This window comes from Rhynchophorus ferrugineus, unplaced genomic scaffold (assembly GCF_030347505.1).
Source record: "Rhynchophorus ferrugineus isolate W39M unplaced genomic scaffold, kcgeb_rfMv2 rfM5, whole genome shotgun sequence".
Classification (NCBI taxonomy): Eukaryota; Metazoa; Arthropoda; class Insecta; order Coleoptera; family Curculionidae; genus Rhynchophorus; species Rhynchophorus ferrugineus.
Genome location: NW_027472584.1, coordinates 26,170,747 through 26,193,824, shown reverse-complemented (window position 1 = coordinate 26,193,824; position 23,078 = coordinate 26,170,747). Strand labels below are relative to the sequence as shown.

At 28.8% G+C, this 23,078-nt stretch overlaps 1 protein-coding gene across 4 annotated transcripts in view; it reads left to right on the top strand.

The window, feature by feature from the left end:
• Positions 1–268: 268 nt before the first annotated feature.
• Positions 269–23,078, top strand: part of LOC143197109 (lachesin) — a 157,103-nt gene continuing 134,293 nt past the window's right edge. For all 4 annotated transcript variants that reach the window (XR_013005929.1, XR_013005928.1, XM_076405280.1 and 1 more), the window contains exon 1: positions 269–401. The gene's annotated coding sequence lies outside the window, so the exon portion shown is untranslated. The remainder of the gene's footprint in view (positions 402–23,078) is intronic.

Genomic DNA, 23,078 nt, shown 5'->3' with positions numbered 1-23,078 from the left:
GTTTTCGATTTTGATGCAGTACTGAATAATGTCATTTATGTAATTAAACATATAACAAAATAAGATTTTGAATAGTACATTTTATATTGTCAATAAATAGATTGATTTGATAATCAACAATCAACAAAAAATAATATAAAAAAGACGAATTACTTTTTGGGATACCTAATATTATCAATCGAAATTACATATAAGTGACTGCACAATTTGACGTTTGGATCGGACGTACGTACGAGGAAACGCGTCGACTTATTCGTCTAGTTGGCCGGGGCGAATCGCGCATAACGACAACAAACGAGTTTGTTTATACTTCGAAATTTTTTCACCGGATTGTTCGCTTTATCGTTGTATGGCCCGATTTGTAAACACGCGAGTTGTTTTCTGTTAATCTTTATTCAGAGGTAAGTGTTTATTTTAAATATAATTTTACTATTAGTGTTTATTAACCCTTAAATGTTTTTGGTGTATTTTACGTAAACGTTTTCGCATATAATACGTACGTTAAAATGCATTTACGCGTCATTTGTCACCAGCACTAATGGGTAATATAAAAACAAAGAAGTATGAAGTTTCACTGGATTAAAACCAATGGACATGGACGTTTCGTGAGAAAATTTAATCTGCCAAAGAAAAATCAATTAACATAATAAGTTTGACGTTTTTTTTTTGTGGGGAAAAAGGGTCCACAAAAAATGATATCCGTAATTTTATCTGTAAACGAGAGGGCTCCAGCTATTAACGATGGCTGAGAGTTGGTGTATTTTGATGGAAGGCAGAGTGGGATGTTGGCGGCAATAAGGTGTATAATTTTACATCCGATTTGCATTCTAGATGATACGGATCACAACATTTTACCGCTCAAAGTTGCGGTTCAATTCGAAATATCATTAGGTTTCCATGCATATTGAATGTAGAATAATAGTCCTAGCAAGTTTTCCTATTGGATGTAACATTTTGTCCTATTTTAATTGTTTTGGGTTAATTTGGTAATTCTTTTCTTATATTCTAACCTAATAGTAACGTTCAGGTTTCCCTAAATATAGGTACATTTGATTTTTTCGTTTATATTAAGTTAACGAACATTATAAATTGAAAATTAAATATTTATATTCTTTTATTGTTACAAATTATTTAACATTTTTAATCAAATTATAATTTAACCGGTCTAAAGTGTAGTCAACTATTTTAAATATATTCTAATTAATTCAAAACGAGTTATATAGAAACTGTTATCAAATTTTGTACTATTAAGAGTGATCCTATATACGGTTTTGTTGAGTTCTGTCGCTTTTAATTAAAAATACTTATCGTAACATATACATTGTGATTAGTAAAATATATTTTTTGATTATAAATTATAGTTCTAAAATAATTTAAAATGAAATCTTGTTACTTAATATTTTTAAAACAATATTTATGTTATATTGAGTTCAAAAAGTAACGATCCAAGATATTATCCAGTCAGTTCATCTTATTCCTCCTTGAACTTATACATTTTTGATATGGTCTTTCCTGGTTCATTTCAAATTAAGTTTTAATGATGATCTGACGTTTGTAATTATATAGAGAATTCTAATGATGAACGAAATTAATTTGAATCTATTTTACTTTATTGGATAAATAATTAAGTTATGTAATTATATATTATTATTAAAGGATCACTTATTTCATTAGCTACTAAACTACTAGCATCTCCTATAGCTACTAAACCGTTACTTTTTTAAATAAAATTTTGCATTATTTTTCTAAATAAGAAAATTTTAAGTGGAAAAAACAACTAATATATCAATAGTAAACCTTTTTATTTAAAAAGTGATGTTAATGAATAAATCTGATGTTGCTTGAGTACTTGATTTATGTCAGGTTAAAAAAATATAACACCGTATAAAAGTTTGGAGGTCCAAAAAATCCGAAAACAAATGAAATCGATTGCGAATAATGAAATGTTGATATTGGTAAGAATTTTTCGCTTGGTCGGAGGTTAAAATAAACACGAAAGGGACAAAGGAAAATAAGTGCATAAACAAGAGTATAGGACAAAGCATTAAGGAGGAATAAGAAAAGGAAAGTTTGAATATATTCATGAAAAATATTGTCACATTTCTTTTAGTTTAAATAAATCCCTTTATATTAGGTGTGTGTATACGTAGGCATGTGGCTTCAGGATTTAGAGAATACATAATGCAGAGCCTTCGGTGTTATGCTGGCATGAAAGTGCCAAGATCTGAATCGGCTTGAATGCATAACAAACAGCTATACTAAGTGCCTCAACTGATACTGGATAATATTCCGACTTTCAAAGATGATGTATAACAATTTCTCAACGTAATTAACTGCAATTATATTAACTCATTAGCTAATATAATTTAATTAATTAATATCGCGTCGACTGATTGAAATTTCCTTTGAAATATGATTAAGTATCGCTAGTTTGTTAATTTTTAATTAAAATAGTTTTCCGCACATACATTTCTTAATATGTGAGAACAGTCGGAAATAAGAGGGTGATAAATCTGGCCAATATGATTGAAAAAATTATAGATTTTCGTCATGTAAATAGTTGTTTTATTAAGATTTTTTACACCTAGATTTTGTAGTAAGGTTGTAATTATAATCTAAGCCCATTACTACCAGTTTGGAAGCTGAAATATATTATAAATGAAATTAATTTATTATCTGAGTGTTTTTTATTACATGACTTTTTATGAGAAGAAATTAAAATGGATACTGGGCTCTTTCTTTTTTGTTTAATTTCCATCTCATAAAGGTTTAATATTTAACTCTGGGGATTTTTAAAATGAAAGAAAACCTAAATAATATATTTATTTTTCGTACTACTCTCGTTCTCTCGAGCTTATATATTTCAGATATTGTCAAAATAATAATAAGCCGGCTTGGTTGGCGCAGTGGTAAAGTCGATAGGACGGTCCACTACCTACTGTTGCGATAGTCACGGGTTCGAATTCTGCTTGGCCATGGTCGTATATTTATGTTTGTGATTGTTTAATATTTGTGATTGTCCTAGGCAAGAATGCAAAATTCGGCAAATAAAATGATCCCAGTTACTCCACTAATCCGGCTGGGTAAGACCGGATATCTTCTGGGATGATTTCAAAGTTGGTCACTCGCCAATTGGCTTAATAACGAAGTCCGTGGTTCGTAGTACCAGAGTATATATATATATATATATATATATATATATATATATATATATATATATATATATTGTTGAAAGAGCCTTGAAGTTGATAGGTGTTAGATCCTGCTAGTAGGCCTGGTTTTTTTTATATGGTTAGTTATATAATATTTTAATATTTATTGATTCTTTAATAATATACTTAGCATGTATTATATAATTTATATATTATCCTTTGATAAAATACCAGCCTTGGACAATGTTGTGGAGCTTTATTGTGATCCATCCATTGAACCGATTGTTGTTGATTTTCATATATGACTTACATTATGTTTCTGCTTTTCCTTCAATGTAGTAAAAAAACAAGTTTAGTTAGTCAAAAAAGTTTAGTTTAGTTAAAAACAAGTTAGTTGAAAATAGTTTTGAGCTGAGATTCTTGAAAAAATGGAAGTCGGTAGATGAAAGATCCGGTGAGTAAGCGTAGTTATTATCTATATGATTAGTTGTGAATATTTTCTTTAATTTTTTTATTAATCTTCTAGAACGTCAATTAATTTTCTTTTAATAATATTCATTAGGTGCTTAATAATATTGGTTAGTTGTGAGCGATATATTAGCTAGTATGTATTATATAGTTTATGTATTACTTTCCCTTTGATGCAAGCTTTATTGTGGTCCATCCTACATTGAAGGAAAAGCAGAAACATAATGCTAGTCCCATATGAACATCAAGAACCATCAGTTCAATGGATGGACCACAATAAAGTCAATCATTGAAAATAATTTTGGCATCATTATGTGGATATGCTTGAAAGAGCTGAAGCCCGCTAGGTGAAAGATCCGGTGAGTAAGTGAGGTTATTTTCTTCATGGTTTCTTCAGTTGCGTCAATAATATTTTGATAGTTTGTTTTAATAATATTCATTGATCCCCTAATAATATTGGTTAGTTGTGAGTTATATATTAGTTAGTATGCATTGTATACTTTATACATTACCTTTTATTTGACGCAATACCAATATTGGGCACCATTGTGGAGGTCTATTGTGGTTCATCCACTGAATATCATATATCACTATATCTAATTATCTTTAAGCTCTGAAATAATTTTACATGAATTAATTTTAATTAGAGATCTGAACAAACCGGTTTCTGATTTCCATCCATACCCTTCTTCATTTGCAAACTTTTTGTTTCCACTAACAATATTACTAGATATAAACAGAAATACTTTAAAATAATATATAAAAGATTTTATGGTACGACGATTAATAATAAATCACATGTTCTTGATATTTTATGACGAACTGACATCATTTAAAGGTTGTTTTATTTGCCATCTGTTATTCGAAAGTTTTAAATCTTGCAGAAATAATAAACGGGCTGAAAAAGCATCGTTGTTAACCTGTGTAAAATTGGTAAATGGTGCAGTTCATTGTATTGAAATAATGAATGTTTCCCACTTGAGTAAATTTCGAGTTAAAATGGTAAAGTCGCTTGAATGCAGCGTTGGGGAAATTTCTAGACATCCTCAAGACCGAACGAAACTTTGGACAGCTTCAAATGGAAATTTCCATTCAGACGTAACACAAATTTTTCTCTTTATAACTAGAATCGAACTGTAAGTTTAGCGTTGTTTATGAATCTTTTTCATTTCACCTCAATCGATTTCTATGTATGGGAATTCGCTATACATTAAGTCTATTGTTCACTCTAAATTAAAAATACTATTATTTATGTTATCACAAAATAGTAAGATATAAAAATGGTGGTGCTATTCATTATGAATTTCTTCCACTGAACTAAAGAATATTATTGTTTGTCTCGAGGGTCTTTTTTCACTTAAAATTGGCTCTTCCTGCTGCTGCTGCTGTTACAATAAAAGTAATATATAATGAATCAACTTATAAACATATTGGTTCTATTTGGTAAATGTATATAATAGGCATGATGATCGTAATAAAGAATCACAAAATTATGAGTTAGAATAATAATATATGATACATATTTAGGGTTTATGATGTGGCTAGGTGAATGGAGCTAAAGCGAAATGAAACTGTGGTGTTTACATTATGTGACCGTTATTTATTGAAGTAATATAAAAATAAAAATGATAAAACAGATGGCAGCGGTGTTACCTGGTGACGAGTCTTGGGCAGTCGATGGTGGCAAGTCTAAACCAAACGATGGTCGAGTACTGAATTAATAGAAACACCCTTCAATAACATACGAGATAAACGTCCCGGGGTTGCCAGCTATTGGTTATCGGGTTCTAGCTGGCACCCCGCCCGTGTTCGACGTCTGGGATTATATTTCTGGGTATTTTGTAGACCGTTATTCCACGATGTAAAATTCGACATGCCTCAAGGTCGCTACAGATATATTCTAAAGAAAGGTTTCTTTTTAAATTACAAGTAAATAACAATAGGAAATTGCAAAATTTGTCATATTAAGTCAAACACCAATCAGAACTGTTACGAAACACTGACGTCACTTAACGTTTCCTAACCATCATTTTCTCATTCCAGTGTTTGAACTTTTAATTTTATTTAGATTATTTATCTTATATTTTATAGTTAAAAGATTGGTTTTGTCGCAAAGTTTTGTTTAAAGGCAATTAACTTAAGTCAATTTTTTTCTGTTTAACATTTGAATATTGTAGGAATATATTCTTACTTCATGCACCCTTGTAAAACTATTCCATCACATCCTATTAAATATAATTTTCTATATTCTTTGGTAACTGGAAAAAACCAAATAATTAGAATAATTTTATCAACAGAGTTATTACGTTTTTAAAACACTTTTTTATAATAAAGTGGCTAGTTATAATAGTTAAATGCTTACATTAGAATAATCTCCCATATTTTTTTAACATTGTTCTGCTTTGGAATGAAAAAGCAGAATTTATTTCGAGTTTTGACCGATGTATAATTACATTAGGGCACCATTGATACACATTAGAATCTCTAAATATAACAGAAAATTATTAAAAGCATGTATAAATAAGACCTGGCCCATACAATCTGGCCATTGCGACCAAAAAAAACTACGTCATGCACAGATTTGGATTTTTTAAAATGACATTATTTTAAATGTTGTTATTTCTTTCAAATCGTAGCTTAAAATAAATAGGTAGAATTGTCATAAAATAGTTTTTCGAAATTAGTTATAACGCCTGTTATGTTAAAAGCATTTAACAAATAACAAACGTAACCAAATTTGTGTTATCCGAAAGCGCAGGCGCATAACTAGTAATATAAGATTTTGTGTAAAAATCTAAGCTAAAATACAAGTTCTACTAGATGTGCAATTTATCATTCCACATATATTCGGTAGAAAAAGGTATAGACAGCGTTTAATTTATGTTGGCTTCGTTATAAGTGGTACCTACGAAGAGAATCGTAGATTTTATCCCGAATAGTTTATTTTTCAATTGTTTTGACATCGCATTTTATATGTTTACAGTTCTTTTCTCGGTCCTTATTCGCAATTAGTTTTCCCATTCAGCTCGAGGGTCCCAACATTTCGTTTTTCCTTTTACAGTTTCCCAACGATCGCTCGACTAATTTAAATGTTTTTGTTCGAAATCGGTAATTAAAACGACCGTTAGGCAATGACAACTATATTTCGAAGGGTGAATTTTAAAAAGGTTCGACGTTAGATATTAATGTGAAACACATTTCGGATATCGATACGTTAGGTATGGGCTTTGCGACGTTACTTCCCTTTCTCGATATTATTTATTCACCTCCGTTTACTTGGATTTTCTTAATAATATGGCTTTTTGTTTAATTCATCTTAATTAGCTATGGAAATTAATATGGAAATATCATTTACGGAATCGATACTGTTTAATAGGCGATCAAAATCCTCTAATTCAGCTTTATGTATAGTATTTGTACGTACTATATTATAAATATATTTAAAAAATCAATTGATGATGATTTGGTGAATGCGTTAAAAATTGATTATACGAAATGTGCCAGATCATCAACCAGATTATCATAAAAAGCATATCCGATAATGGTATATATGACCTCTATATATGATTATGATCAGTCTATGGAACTTAATGTAATAAATTTATTCGAATTTTTCGAATTAACAATTTTATATCTTATATAGAAAGGGATAATATCGTCAAACTGATGGAAAACAGTGAGAACTTGTTCAAGGTTATAAAAATATCTGTATTTACGATTCTGCATCTAAATTACTGACACTATTATTGCTACACTAAAGCAATCAAAACCGGCTAATTCAGCTTTATTTATAGTATTTCAATTTGTAAAAAATCGATTAATGATGATTTGGTGAAGGCGAATTGAAGAAAAAATATACGAAATATACCGGCGATCTGGTATCTGATATAACGAGACCATCATAGAAAAAGAACCTATTCGATATTGATATATGTGATCTTTATATATGATCAGTCTATGGAACTTGATGTAATAAATTGTTTGAAATGTTTCTAATTAAGATTTAAGTAAGTCGGCTTGGTGGTGTAGAGGTAAAGGCAACAGTACGGTCCTCCTACTGTTGCGATAGCCGCGGGTTCGAATCCTGCTGGGGCCTGGTCGTAAATTTATGTTTGTGATTGTTTAAAATTTGTGACTGTCTCAGGCAAGAGTGTAAAATCCGACAAGAAGAATGATCCCAGTCACGCCAGTAACCAGGCTGGGTAAGACCGGACGTCTTCTGGGATGATTTTTAAAGTTGGTCACTGGCTAGTCGGTAGGTAGGACCGTGGTTCGGAGCCCAGGTTAAACCGTAGGTCCAGTTCAGATAAACCCCTAGTTGGTAAAAGGAGACTTTAAAATATATTTAAAAAAAAATTAAGTAAACAGCATTGTCTTAAAACTTTTCGAACAAAAAAAAGAAACAAATAAAGATCGAGCTAAAGCAAAGTAACAATTTTGGTCGTAAAATTGGATGCAATTCCACACATGCACTATAAATATCTGTTCGAATGCCCTCCCTAATACCGTTAGGAAATTAACATCCCTCAATGGTTGATTTTTATTAGTCGAGACCGGTATAGGTTACCGTATTGCAACTATAAATGTCGTCGAAACCATAAAACGTTTCTCGCGACACTCCCGCTTGTCGCAGCCCCAATTCCACGAAGGAGCCAACGAGAGGGGGCAATGGAGGGGGGGGGGGCGCTGTTATAACTGCATTAACAATTATTATCTTCTCGGTGGGTCCTTTTCGTATAATTCTAGCAATTGTTGCGTCTACCGTTCCAGGCTCAAATTTATTCACCTCTCTCCTATTTTCACTTGTCTTTATCTTACTTTTTAATTAATAAATTAATGGAATCAACGAGCGCGACAACGGCCATCTCTTTCATCTGATTTTTAACTGTGAACATAATTTAGATAATATAGAACGATTAATTGCGTATCTCAACATATTACGCCTAATTATTGAGGCTCACCAACGTAATTTAATATTAATTTTATATCTCAATTAATTATAATGATTAAAATGATTACCGATTCATAAGTTAATAGTAAATTAAGAGTAAAGGCATTAAGTAATAAGTAAAATGCAAAATACGAGCAGGAAAAATCTAATTTTATCACATTATCTCTAATTTATTAACTTAACATATTAAAAGCTAGTAGTTTAAAAATAATGTTACAAGATAAGATTAAATTAAAGCGCCGCCAATGTTACTAATTTAAAGTTAGAACTAAAAATAAGTTATCTCTAATCAACAAAATATAATTTTATAATATTATCTCTAATTAATTAACTTTATCTAGTTTAGCTAATTTGCGGATTTACTCTTAATTATAGCAAACAGATTTGAAATAAAATTTATTAACGCTGAGTAGTTAATATCTCTAATTAACTTATTGACGCTATTATTCCTAGATTAAAGCTAGTAATTTTAAACAGTGACATTACAAGATAAAATTAATTTGAAAATAATAATTTTGCTAATTTTTAAATTAAAACTAAGAAATATATTATCTTTAATTAATTAAAATGTGATTGTTACCAATTATTATATTAACTCTTTATTAAAAACCTTTACTTTGGATTAGTAGTAAACATATTATAAATAAAATATATTATCTCTAATTATGATCATTATCTCTAATTAATTAACTGTAGGAATTTAATGAAAATATTATTTTTATTGTTTTTATTGAGTTTTCTTAAAAATTCTATTTTATTTCACGATAGTACAATATTTTACCTTGGCAATAAATATGCGAATTAATACAGAACTTCTGTGCTGTAACAGTAGTTGTAAAATAAAATCAAATAACGCGACCGCATAAGTTTAGTCGTTAAACCATCCTGAAATCTAAATAGTTGTGATTCTAATAACGATTCGAAATTAAGCATTGATTTGAAGTAGTCTCGCAGATACAGATATTCTAACTAGAAGAGATAAAATGGATTGAAAGGCGTATTATCTTAAATGCGCTGCTATGCATACCCTGAACAATGGGTTTGTTAGTAACAGGCAGATTGCTAGGGTGCATAGAGATACTTATCTAGCTTTGTGTGAGGTGTTGAGTACGTAACAATTAATATTTACGTAGTTTTTGTTAAAACTCAATTGAATGTGTAACATTAGAATAATGAAATTCATTATTATATTACATATTCAGTTATATTAATTTGTTACAATTAAATTAATCACGTATATAGTATATTTAAAAGGATATATGATCATATATGTCGATTTATTCCATTTAGACGGTTGAATATTAAAATACATATAAATATCTTTAATCTCAATTTGATTTATGATATAATTGTGATATTTGGATATAGGCGTTATTTTTATGGTCCGAATTTCAGTGAGGATGAAACATACATAGTATCTGAAACTGTAAAAGTTGAACCGAACTACACACAAACGTATTTGAACGAGATCTCTTTGAATTTCAGTCGTACAATTTCTACTCAAAAGCATTCCGAAACATTCGACTAAGCTATAGCGTTGATAATGCCAACAAATTGACATGCATTCTGCAATATTCCTTAATTCCTGGAATTTGAGTCAAGACGACCTTAAGTTTGTTTTATTCGAACACAAGATTTTCAAGCTTTACATCGTATGGACATAAACGGTGTTTATGTTTATGGACGTACGCATATCTCGACTGAAAACTTCGAACTATTCCTCTGTCATTTAACCTGAATATAGTTTTAGCATTTAAATATAATTTACAAACAATTTTATATCTTTCAATATAATATATAATAGAATAGAAAGGATTACTATCGAAAAATTGATGCAAAACATTGAGAACTTTTTCAAGATTTTAAAAATATATGTATTTACGATTCTGCATCTTAATTATTGACACTATTATTGCTAGACCAAAGCTATCAACATAAACTAATAACGTTACAAGATAAAATAAAACAACGACTAATAATATTGGTAATTTTTAAAATAAAACTAAACATATGTTATCTAATTAATTATATTGTGATTGTTACAAAATTTGTTATATTACTTGTTCGTTAAAAAAATCGATACTGTTTAATAGGGGATCAAAATCCTCTAATTCAGCTTTATGTATAGTATTTGTACGTACTATATTATAAATATATTTAAAAAATCAATTGATTAAAAATTGATTATACGAAATGTGCCAGATCATCAACCAGATTATCATAAAAACATATTAGATAATGGTATATATGACCTCTATATATGATTATGATCAGTCTATGGAACTTAATGTAATAAATTTATTCGAATTTTTCTAATTAACAATTTTATATCTTATATAGAAAGGGATAATATCGTCAAACTGATGTAAAACAGTGAGAACTTGTTCAAGGTTATAAAAATATCTGTATTTACGATTCTGCATCTAAATTACTGACACTATTATTGCTACACTATTTATTTATAGTATTTCAGTTTATAAAAATCCGATTAATGATGATTTGGTGAAGGCGAATTGAAGAAAAAATATACGAAATATACCGGCGATCTGGTATCTGATATAACGAGACCATCATAGAAAAAGAACCTATTCGATATTGATATATGTGATCTTTATATATGATCAGTCTATGGAACTTGATGTAACAAATTGTTTCAAATGTTTCTAATTAAGATTTAAGTAAGTCGACTTGGTGGTGTAGAGGTAAAGGCAACAGTACGGTCCTCCTACTGTTGCGATAGCCGCGGGTTCGAATCCTGCTGGGGCATGGTCGTAAATTTATGATTGTGATTGTTTAAAATTTGTGATTGTCTCAGGCAAGAGTGTAAAATCCGACAAGAAGAATGATCCCAGTCACGCCAGTAACCAGGCTGGGTAAGGCCGGATGTCTTCTGGGATGATTTTTAAAGTTGGTCACTGGCTAGTCGGTAGGCTTAATGCTGAGGACCGTGGTTCGGAGCCCACGTTAAACTGTAGGTCCAGTTCAGATAAACCCCTAGTTGGTAAAAGGAGACTTTAAAATATATTTTAAAAAAAATTAAGTAAACAGCATTGTCTTAAAACTTTTCGAACAAAAAAAAGAAACAAATAAAGATCGAGCTAAAGCAAAGTAACAATTTTGGTCGTAAAATTGGATGCAATTCCACACATGCACTATAAATATCTGTTCGAATGCCCTCCCTAATATCGTTAGGAAATTAACATCCCTCAATGGTTGATTTTTATTTTAGATTTAGATTTTTGAATATTAAAATACATATAAATATCTTTAATCTCAATTTGATTTATGATATAATTGTGATATTTGGATATAGGCGTTATTTTTATGGTCCGAATTTCAGTGAGGATGAAACATACATAGTATCTGAAACTGTAAAAGTTGAACCGAACTACACACAAACGTATTTGAACGAGATCTCTTTGTATTTCAGTCGTACAATTTCTACTCAAAAGCATTCCGTAACATTCGACTAAGCTATAGCGTTGATAATGCCAACAAATTGACATGCATTCTGCAATATTCCTTAATTCCTGGAATTTGAGTCAAGACGACCTTAAGTTTGTTTTATTCGAACACAAGATTTTCAAGCTTTACATCGTATGGACATAAACGGTGTTTATGTTTATGGACGTACGCATATCTCGACTGAAAACTTCGAACTATTCCTCTGTCATTTAACCTGAATATAGTTTTAGTATTTAAATATAATTTACAAACAATTTTATATCTTTCAATATAATATATAATAGAATAGAAAGGATTACTATCGAAAAATTGATGCAAAACATTGAGAACTTTTTCAAGATTTCAAAAATATATGTATTTACGATTCTGCATCTCAATTATTGACACTATTATTGCTAGACTAAAGCTATCAACATAAACCAATAACGTTACAAGATAAATTAAAACAACGACTAATAATATTGGTAATTTTTAAAATAAAACTAAACATATGTTATCTCTAATTAATTATATTGTGATTGTTACGATATTTGTTATATTACTTATTCATTAAAAGGAAATACATTAGTTATTCACTTGAAAACTTATTCAAGGCCATACAAAATAACTGTATTTACGATTTTGAATCGATTATTATTATAAATAAAGTTGGTTTTTAAGTAATATGTTCATGTACGACTATGAAAAAATTCGAAGGACCTTATAAGTTATTTCGCAAAAGTAAAAATCAAAATATGGCCCCATAAAACATTCTTTAAAGACTCGGAACTAAACTATTTAGTTTTCAACTTCCGAGAAAAGAAAACCAATTCAAGGAACAATCCAATTAATATATGCAAGCTGCATACTGCTGCCTTTCCAATTGGAATATGGCTGGCTTTAAACCAGTGGCTTACCGGTTCAAATGCTTATCTAATATTCCGTATAAAGTCTCTACGTAGTTTATTTATATCTGGCTTGTTGTATTACAAACTATCTTTAAGTTATTATATAACTATATGAAATAGAAGCTGAAAATTCAATGATTGAATTAGTCACGCCGAAAGAGTTAACCAAAGTTATTAAAACTGATATTAACCCCAGGAAATCACCAGGCTACGATTTAATAACAGGAGAATTACTGCAAAAACTACCAAGAAAGGGAATTATAAAACTCACCAACTTTATCAATACAGCATTTAGATTAAAACATATCCCAGACATTTGGAAGATGGCGGAAATTATAATGATCCCAAAACCTGGGAAGTCACCAAACGAAATAAAATCCTATAGACCTATATCATTGCTGCCAGTAATATCTGAGGTTTTTGAAAAACTCCCTTTGAAAAGAATAAAACCGATCATAGAGAGAAAACACCTAATACCAACACACCATTTTGGGTTTATTAACAAGCACTCAACAATTGATCAGGTCTACAAAATAACAGATGTTATTGAAAAAGCCTACGAAAGTAAAAAAGTATGCTCAGTTATATTCTTAGATGTAGCACAAGCATTTGATAAGGTTTGGCATGAAAGCCTTGTTCATAAACTACAGAAAATGCTTCCAAAACAACACACCGAACTATTAAAATCATATATTACAACCAGAATGTTTAGAGTCAAACAAAAAGAAGCTTACTCTACAATAATAGAAGCTAAAGCAGATGTACCACAAGAAAGTGTACTGGGACCAATGCTTTATCTACTTTACACTTGCGATATACCACAAATGGAAAATATCACGATGGCTACATTTGCTGATGATACTGCGATTATAGCTGTCGAAGACAATAGCGAAGAAGCCTCACGAAAATTACAACAGGCAAGTGACAATATACATAATTGGACACAAGCTTGGAAAATAAGAATTAATGAAACTAAATCTGTACATGTGCAGTTCACCTATAAACAGACCGTACAAGCACCAATAACATTAAATAACACTATTATTCCATATAGCAATAACGCTAAATATCTTGGAATGAATCTCGATGCAAAACTTCGCTGGAAGGAACATATAAATAAGAAAAGAAAAGAACTGGAATTGAAATATAGGAAAATGTACTGCCTAATTGGAAGAAAATCACAATTATTACTACATAATAAATTGCTATTATATATGCAAATATTGAAACCTATATGGACATACGGAGTTCAATTATGGGGATGTTCTGCAAAGAGTAACATAAATAAAATACAAATATTTCAGAACAAAGTCCTGAGAGGTATTGTGGGTGCACCCAAATACTATGGGACTGATTACCTACATCGAGACCTTCATATACCCAACGTCAGTCAAGAAATCGAGAGAATTGCAAGGGGGCATGAGGAAAGGCTCCATTCTCATACGAATATTTAAATATTGCAACTTTTGGATACCACCAGAACAGGACACAGACTCAAAAGAATGAAATGTTGTGTAGTGAGGTGCATATATTAAAATATTCAGCAGTGACATGTATAAACATTATTTCACCAGAGACTGAGTTAGGGCCGATGGGTTCTCCTAGTTATATACCTAGATTTAAGTTAGCATAAAGACAAATTGTAGGTTAGACGGAAACGACCAATAACAGTGTATTAATTAAATAATTAAAAAAAAACTATATCCACCAATTAATTAGTTGTTTTAAAATAATACAGTTTAAAAATTGTATCCTAATTATTATTGAATTAATATTAGTTCCTGTTATACATTATAATCTATTTATCGTTAATTAAGCAAGTAAAATTATATGTTTTCGAATAATCTATAGGAGAACTCGTAATTCCCTGAAATTCCCCAGTCAAAAATCATGGAAATTAAAGTTAAATTGTCGTTTCAGGAGTAATTTTCAGTAATTAAGACAATCTGACATGAAAACTTTATTAATTTAGAACTATTACAGATATTCTATTCATCTTACACTATATTAGTTTTAGAAGAGGCATTCCTAACTTTTCTGCCAACGGTGAAATTATTCAATATCTCTAATATATTTAAAGATATTTCGACTTGAAATTATTTTATTCCTTGTTAATTTTTTAAGAATATTTATGCAGTTGATAATCTTTTAGTCTCTACTACTTTTCTTACATTTTATTTTTTTTAGTTACTATATATATATATATATATATATATATATATATATATATATAGTTGTACGTAATTCGAATTTGACAGGAAGATAAATAAATTAATTAATTAATTGTACTGTAATTGAAAATACTCAATTATGTTGCGTACTGTACAAGAATAGCAAAGCAGGAAGGAGTGAAACTGCATTAATTAGATACCATTAAACTAGAGAAATGGTAAATTAGAGAGCGATGTGTCTTGTTGCTCTTAGAACTATATATATTACATATATATAGTAATCATCATATGTGTTGCTTTGCATCTCTTCGAAAAATTAATTAGTTCGCTTAGTTTTTGTAATGTGTAATCGATTACGAACGTAAATCTCATTCATATCAAGCGTGTGTAAGCTGTTCTCGCTTGAATTCAATGCCTTCGATTATAAATGGATATTTTAGAGGTCGAAATTTAATCCTTATTCAGTAATCCTATCATTTCGATTCGTAGTCAGTTTGTGTCGAGTGAAATCAACTCAAAAACACCCTATTTATAGTTATACAGGTTCATTTTATTAATAAACTCTTTCAGTGCTTTAAATCAATTTTATATATTAGTTATGGTACTTAATTATGAAGCTTTTCTGAGAGTGATACCGTTATTAATGCTTCTCTGAATATTTCAGTAATAAAAAAAATTAGAAGTGGTAATTCTGAAAGGCTGAAATTTTTCTGTGATGATATGGGCCGTGATATATGTGGAACTAGATACCAGTTTGTGAGAAAAAGCGTTCTTGGTTTCCCACCAAAGTTGAATATCTTAATGGAAAGATCTATTGAAGTTAATTTTTTTCCAATAATATTTCCTGTCATGTTGATATTAGTTTGGGTATATTAAATACATGATTATTATTTCATAATGTTTGACTTAATGAAACAAAAAGAAGATACTAATTAATTATTATAAGTAAATATGTCTTTCGTGTTATGTTTTGGCACGCTACTGATTCGAGTAAACTTTATCAATTTCAATTAAAATAAATGACAAACAAAACGAGAGACGAAAATATCTCGCCACTATATCTCAATGTAAGCTTTGGAATTTCGAAGCAAACTTACAAGCTATGAATAAGATATTTGAATAATTTGAACAAACAAATATAAACTCAATGTGTACAGAGACAACCAGATTGAAATCTTATCGGATTAGTTTCTATTTCCTGCGAGTGCACACGGTTTAGAACGGATCGAACGGGCCTGATTAGTATCGGTAAGGATTGCTGACCGCGATCTAACGAAGTTACTTTGACGCAGTCTTAAAACCACTTTTAACTTACAGTCAGCTTAATTTAATTTCCATCACGTATGTTAGTTATATTAGCTGTATGTTTGTATCTGGATTTTGTTGATACATTAAGCCAGTATTGCTAGTAATAGTCAGATGATTGTAACAGTAAACAAACATAAACCGTATATACAATAGTGAAGACAAACAGATCGAAATCTTATCAAATTAGGTCTTGTTCCCTGTGATGGAATATGATTTTAGAGTGGATTTTATTAGTTTGATTAAGATCGCTGGACTGGGCAGTGGTAAATTTGTTGTTTTTAACATCAATTGCATACATTTTTAATGATAACATACTAATTCCCATCATTGGTGTTCCCCAAATTTCAATAAAACGCCATTAAAGCAAAACATATATTTTTTCAGCCAAATGCAACTGGCCAATTACAGACCGAAATACCGATGGACAAATGCTGAAAAATCAAATATACGATTGCATTCCGCGCGTCATATCTTTCGCAAATTAATACTTATAACCGTTCAGTGCAATTAGCCTGATATTTCAAACCAGGATATCGTAAATTACGTTCAAATAATTTATAGTCTGAATAGCTGTACTAACAAACAAACTCAATATGTACAGAGACAGCCAAATTGAAATCTTATCAAACTTGTTTCTATTTATCCGAGGATTGATAACACTAATTTAATTTATACCATTAAATATTGTATTAAAAGTAAATCCGTATATTATTGATTGCTGAATTACTAGCTCATAAAATATTTAAAGTTTATCTTTCAATATAGACACTAAACAATAGTTCCATTCGGTTTGGACACAAATGTGATTTAGTTGGTTGTATTAGTACTGATGTATTCAGCAAAAATGAAGTAATATAATTTTACATTATATATGACGAGGAAATGTGATTTTTTATTAACCAACAAGTGGTAATAATTTAACTAGTGCTCGTATATATCTTTTAAATTTATTATGGTCTGCTGACCTATGGGTTTTAGTATCGTGGCTTATAATACATTTATAAATAATTACCGATTTATTGAGTTGTTTTTTTAAACAATTTCAAAGCTTGAGGCAAATAATACATAGCTTCATATAATTAGAAATAAATTGTGAAATTTTACTCAGTATCACTACCAGAATACTGGCTTATATAATATCTAAAGTTTATCTTTCAAGATAGATTCTAAACACTAGTTTTATTCGTTTTTACAAAATACAAGTGTGATATCCTTGAAAAATTGAAATCTTATCAAACTTGTTTCTATTTATCCGAGGATTGATAACACTAATTTAATTTATACCATTAAATATTGTATTAAAAGTAAATCCGTATATTATTGATTGCTGAATTACTAGCTCATAAAATATTTAAAGTTTATCTTTCAATATAGACACTAAACAATAGTTCCATTCGGTTTGGACACAAATGTGATTTAGTTGGTTGTATTAGTACTGATGTATTCAGCAAAAATGAAGTAATATAATTTTACATTATATATGACGAGGAAATGTGATTTTTTATTAACCAACAAGTGGTAATAATTTAACTAGTGCTCGTATATATCTTTTAAATTTATTATGGTCTGCTGACCTATGGGTTTTAGTATCGTGGCTTATAATACATTTATAAATAATTACCGATTTATTGAGTTGTTTTTTTAAACAATTTCAAAGCTTGAGGCAAATAATACATAGCTTCATATAATTAGAAATAAATTGTGAAATTTTACTCAGTATCACTACCAGAATACTGGCTTATATAATATCTAAAGTTTATCTTTCAAGATAGATTCTAAACACTAGTTTTATTCGTTTTTACAAAATACAAGTGTGATATCCTTGAAAATTTGAAATCTTATCAAACTTGTTTCTATTTATCCGAGGATTGATAACACTAATTTAATTTATGCCATTAAATATTGTATTACATTGAATTAAAAGTAAATCCGTATATTATGCTCATTGTTAATTGCTGTATTACTAGCTCATATAATATTTAAAGTTTATCTTTCAATATAGACACTAAACAATAGTTTCATTCGGTTTGGACACAAATGTGATTTAGTTGGTTGTATTAGTACTGATGTATTCAGCAAAAATAAGTAATATAATTTTACATTATATATGACGAGAAAATGTGATTTTTTATTAACCAACAAGTGGTAATAATTTAACTAGTGCTCGTATATATCTTTTAAATTTATTATGGTCTGCTGACCTATGGGTTTTAGTATCGTGGCTTATAATACATTTATAAATAATTACCGATTTATTGAGTTGTTTTTTTAAACAATTTCAAAGCTTGAGGCAAATAATACATAGCTTCATATAATTAGAAATAAATTGTGAAATTTTACTCAGTATCACTACCAGAATACTGGCTTATATAATATCTAAAGTTTATCTTTCAAGATAGATTCTAAACACTAGTTTTATTCGTTTTTACAAAATACAAGTGTGATATCCTTGAAAAATTGAAATCTTATCAAACTTGTTTCTATTTATCCGAGGATTGATAACACTAATTTAATTTATACCATTAAATATTGTATTAAAAGTAAATCCGTATATTATTGATTGCTGAATTACTAGCTCATAAAATATTTAAAGTTTATCTTTCAATATAGACACTAAACAATAGTTCCATTCGGTTTGGACACAAATGTGATTTAGTTGGTTGTATTAGTACTGATGTATTCAGCAAAAATGAAGTAATATAATTTTACATTATATATGACGAGGAAATGTGATTTTTTATTAACCAACAAGTGGTAATAATTTAACTAGTGCTCGTATATATCTTTTAAATTTATTATGGTCTGCTGACCTATGGGTTTTAGTATCGTGGCTTATAATACATTTATAAATAATTACCGATTTATTGAGTTGTTTCTTTAAACAGTTTCAAAGCTTGAGGCAAATAATACATAGCTTCATATAATTAGAAGTAAATTGTGAAATTTTACTCAGTATCACTACCAAAATACTGGCTTATATAATATCTAAAGTTTATCTTTCAAGATAGATTCTAAACACTAGTTTTATTCGTTTTTACAAAATACAAGTGTGATATCCTTGAAAATTTGAAATCTTATCAAACTTGTTTCTATTTATCCGAGGATTGATAACACTAATTTAATTTATGCCATTAAATATTGTATTACATTGAATTAAAAGTAAATCCGTATATTATGCTCATTGTTAATTGCTGTATTACTAGCTCATATAATATTTAAAGTTTATCTTTCAATATAGACACTAAACAATAGTTTCATTCGGTTTGGACACAAATGTGATTTAGTTGGTTGTATTAGTACTGATGTATTCAGCAAAAATAAGTAATATAATTTTACATTATATATGACGAGAAAATGTGATTTTTTATTAACCAACAAGTGGTAATAATTTAACTAGTGCTCGTATATATCTTTTAAATTTATTATGGTCTGCTGACCTATGGGTTTTAGTATCGTGGCTTATAATACATTTATAAATAATTACCGATTTATTGAGTTGTTTTTTTAAACAATTTCAAAGCTTGAGGCAAATAATACATAGCTTCATATAATTAGAAATAAATTGTGAAATTTTACTCAGTATCACTACCAGAATACTGGCTTATATAATATCTAAAGTTTATCTTTCAAGATAGATTCTAAACACTAGTTTTATTCGTTTTTACAAAATACAAGTGTGATATCCTTGAAAATTTGAAATCTTATCAAACTTGTTTCTATTTATCCGAGGATTGATAACACTAATTTAATTTATGCCATTAAATATTGTATTACATTGAATTAAAAGTAAATCCGTATATTATGCTCATTGTTAATTGCTGTATTACTAGCTCATATAATATTTAAAGTTTATCTTTCAATATAGACACTAAACAATAGTTTCATTCGGTTTGGACACAAATGTGATTTAGTTGGTTGTATTAGTACTGATGTATTCAGCAAAAATGAAGTAATATAATTTTACATTATATATGACGAGAAAATGTGATTTTTTATTAACCAACAAGTGGTAATAATTTAACTAGTGCTCGTATATATCTTTTAAATTTATTATGGTCTGCTGACCTATGGGTTTTAGTATCGTGGCTTATAATACATTTATAAATAATTACCGATTTATTGAGTTGTTTTTTTAAACAATTTCAAAGCTTGAGGCAAATAATACATAGCTTCATATAATTAGAAATAAATTGTGAAATTTTACTCAGTATCACTACCAGAATACTGGCTTATATAATATCTAAAGTTTATCTTTCAAGATAGATTCTAAACACTAGTTTTATTCGTTTTTACAAAATACAAGTGTGATATCCTTGAAAAATTGAAATCTTATCAAACTTGTTTCTATTTATCCGAGGATTGATAACACTAATTTAATTTATACCATTAAATATTGTATTAAAAGTAAATCCGTATATTATTGATTGCTGAATTACTAGCTCATAAAATATTTAAAGTTTATCTTTCAATATAGACACTAAACAATAGTTCCATTCGGTTTGGACACAAATGTGATTTAGTTGGTTGTATTAGTACTGATGTATTCAGCAAAAATGAAGTAATATAATTTTACATTATATATGACGAGGAAATGTGATTTTTTATTAACCAACAAGTGGTAATAATTTAACTAGTGCTCGTATATATCTTTTAAATTTATTATGGTCTGCTGACCTATGGGTTTTAGTATCGTGGCTTATAATACATTTATAAATAATTACCGATTTATTGAGTTGTTTTTTTAAACAATTTCAAAGCTTGAGGCAAATAATACATAGCTTCATATAATTAGAAATAAATTGTGAAATTTTACTCAGTATCACTACCAGAATACTGGCTTATATAATATCTAAAGTTTATCTTTCAAGATAGATTCTAAACACTAGTTTTATTCGTTTTTACAAAATACAAGTGTGATATCCTTGAAAAATTGAAATCTTATCAAACTTGTTTCTATTTATCCGAGGATTGATAACACTAATTTAATTTATACCATTAAATATTGTATTAAAAGTAAATCCGTATATTATTGATTGCTGAATTACTAGCTCATAAAATATTTAAAGTTTATCTTTCAATATAGACACTAAACAATAGTTCCATTCGGTTTGGACACAAATGTGATTTAGTTGGTTGTATTAGTACTGATGTATTCAGCAAAAATGAAGTAATATAATTTTACATTATATATGACGAGGAAATGTGATTTTTTATTAACCAACAAGTGGTAATAATTTAACTAGTGCTCGTATATATCTTTTAAATTTATTATGGTCTGCTGACCTATGGGTTTTAGTATCGTGGCTTATAATACATTTATAAATAATTACCGATTTATTGAGTTGTTTTTTTAAACAATTTCAAAGCTTGAGGCAAATAATACATAGCTTCATATAATTAGAAATAAATTGTGAAATTTTACTCAGTATCACTACCAGAATACTGGCTTATATAATATCTAAAGTTTATCTTTCAAGATAGATTCTAAACACTAGTTTTATTCGTTTTTACAAAATACAAGTGTGATATCCTTGAAAAATTGAAATCTTATCAAACTTGTTTCTATTTATCCGAGGATTGATAACACTAATTTAATTTATACCATTAAATATTGTATTAAAAGTAAATCCGTATATTATTGATTGCTGAATTACTAGCTCATAAAATATTTAAAGTTTATCTTTCAATATAGACACTAAACAATAGTTCCATTCGGTTTGGACACAAATGTGATTTAGTTGGTTGTATTAGTACTGATGTATTCAGCAAAAATGAAGTAATATAATTTTACATTATATATGACGAGGAAATGTGATTTTTTATTAACCAACAAGTGGTAATAATTTAACTAGTGCTCGTATATATCTTTTAAATTTATTATGGTCTGCTGACCTATGGGTTTTAGTATCGTGGCTTATAATACATTTATAAATAATTACCGATTTATTGAGTTGTTTCTTTAAACAGTTTCAAAGCTTGAGGCAAATAATACATAGCTTTATATAATTAGAAGTAAATTGTGAAATTTTACTCAGTATCACTACCAAAATACTGGCTTATATAATATCTAAAGTTTATCTTTCAAGATAGATTCTAAACACTAGTTTTATTCGTTTTTACAAAATACAAGTGTGATATCCTTGAAAATTTGAAATCTTATCAAACTTGTTTCTATTTATCCGAGGATTGATAACACTAATTTAATTTATGCCATTAAATATTGTATTACATTGAATTAAAAGTAAATCCGTATATTATGCTCATTGTTAATTGCTGTATTACTAGCTCATATAATATTTAAAGTTTATCTTTCAATATAGACACTAAACAATAGTTTCATTCGGTTTGGACACAAATGTGATTTAGTTGGTTGTATTAGTACTGATGTATTCAGCAAAAATGAAGTAATATAATTTTACATTATATATGACGAGAAAATGTGATTTTTTATTAACCAACAAGTGGTAATAATTTAACTAGTGCTCGTATATATCTTTTAAATTTATTATGGTCTGCTGACCTATGGGTTTTAGTATCGTGGCTTATAATACATTTATAAATAATTACCGATTTATTGAGTTGTTTTTTTAAACAATTTCAAAGCTTGAGGCAAATAATACATAGCTTCATATAATTAGAAATAAATTGTGAAATTTTACTCAGTATCACTACCAGA